Source organism: Macaca thibetana, chromosome X (assembly GCF_024542745.1).
Source record: "Macaca thibetana thibetana isolate TM-01 chromosome X, ASM2454274v1, whole genome shotgun sequence".
Lineage (NCBI taxonomy): Eukaryota > Metazoa > Chordata > Mammalia > Primates > Cercopithecidae > Macaca > Macaca thibetana.
Genome location: NC_065598.1, coordinates 141,847,784 through 141,849,827, shown reverse-complemented (window position 1 = coordinate 141,849,827; position 2,044 = coordinate 141,847,784). Strand labels below are relative to the sequence as shown.

The 2,044-nt window shown below is 45.3% G+C and overlaps 1 pseudogene; it reads left to right on the top strand.

Moving 5' to 3' along the window:
- Positions 1-213: 213 nt before the first annotated feature.
- LOC126945288 (syncytin-1-like) lies at positions 214-1,831 on the top strand (annotated as a pseudogene).
- The last annotated feature ends 213 nt before the right edge of the window (positions 1,832-2,044 follow it).

Here is a 2,044-nt window from a genome sequence, read left to right as displayed (position 1 = left end):
GGACCCTACCCAGTCATTTTATCTACCCCAATTGCAGTTAAAGTGTCTGGAGTGGAGTCTTGGATACATCACGTTCGAGTCAAACCCTGGATACTGCCAAAGGAACCCGAAAATCCAGGAGACAGCACTAGCTATTCCTGTGAACCTCTAGAGGATCTGTGCCCGCTCATCAAATGACAACCTGGAGGAAAATAACTAAAATCGTAAATCCCCATGGCCCTCCCTTATCATATTTTTCTCTTTACTGTTATCTTACCCCCCTTCACTCTCACTGCAGCCCACACCATGCAGCTGTAGCTCCCCTTAGCAAGAGTTTCTTGGAATGCGATATCCCGGAAATACTGACACCCCATCATATAGGAGTTTATCTAAGGGAAACCCCACCTTCACTGCCCACACCCATATGCCCTGCAATTGCTATAACTCTGCCACTCTTTGCATGCATGCAAATACTCATTATTGGACAGGAAAAATGATTAATCCTAGTTGTCCTAGAGGACTTAGAGCCACTGTCTGTTGGACTTACTTCACCCATACCAGTATGTCTGATGGGGGTGGAGTTCAAGATCAGGCAAGAGAAAAACACGTAAAGGAAGCAATCTCCCAACTGACCCAGGTACATAGCACCCCTAACCCTTACAAAGGACTAGATCTCTCAAAACTACATGAAACCCTCCGTAGCCACAGTCGCCTGGTAAGCCTATTTAATACCACCCTCACTGGGCTCCATGAGGTCTCGGTCCAAAACCCTACTAACTGTTGGATGTGCCTCCCCCTTCACTTCAGGCCATAGGTTTCAATCCCTGTACCTGAACAATGGAACAACTTCAGCACAGAAATAAACACCACTTCCATTTTAGTAGGACCTCTTGATTCCAATCTGGAAATAAACCATACCTCAAACCTCACTTGTGTAAAAGTTAGCAATACTATAGACACAACCAACTCCCAATGCATCAGGTGGGTAACTCCTCCCACACGAATAGTCTGCCTACCCTCAGGAATATTTTTTGTCTGTGGTACCTCAGCCTATCCTTGTTTGAATGGCTCTTCAGAATCTATGTGCTTCCTCTCACTCTTAGTGTCCCCTATGACCATCTACACTGAGCAAGATTTATACAATCATGTTGTACCTAAGCCCCACAACAAAAGACTACCCATTCTTCCTTTTGTTATTGGAGCAGGAGTGCTAGGTGGACTAGGTACTGACATTGGTAGTATCACAACCTCTACTCAGTTCTACTACAAACTATCTCAAGAAGTAAATGGTAACATGGAATGGGTCGCCGACTCCCTAGTCACCTTGCAAGATCAACTTAACTCCCTAGCAGCAGTAGTTCTTCAAAATCGAAGAGCCTTAGACTTGCTAACTGCCAAAAGAGGGGGAACCTGTTTATTTTTAGGAGAAGAACGCTGTTATTATGTTCATCAATCCGGAATCGTCACTAAGAAAGTTACAGAAATTTGAGATCGAATACAATATAGAGCAGAGGAGCTTCAAAACATTGGACTCCGGGGCCTCCTCAGCCAATGGATGCCCTGGATTCTCCCATTCTTAGGACCTCTAGCAGCTATAATATTGCTACTCCTCTTTGGACCCTGTATCTTTAATCTCCTTGTTAAGTTTGTCTCTTCCAGAATCGAAGTTGTAAAACTACAAATCGTTCTTCAAATGGAGCCCCAGATGCAGTCCATGACTAAGATCTACCATGGACCCCTGAACCGGTCAGCTAGCCCATATGCCAATGTTAATGACATCAAAGGCACCCTTCCCAGGGAAATCTCAACTGCACAACCCCTACTATGCCCCAATTCAGTAGGAAGCAGTTAGAGCGGTCATCGGCCAACCTCCCTAACAGCACTTGGGTTTTCCTGTTGAGAGAGGGGACTGAGAGACAGGACTAGCTGGATTTCCTTGGCCGACTAAGAATCCGTAAGCTTAGCTGGGAAGGTGACCACATCCACCTTTAAACAAGGGGCTTGCAACTTAGCTCACACCTGACCAATCAGAGAGCTCATTAAAATGCTTATTAGGCAAAAACAG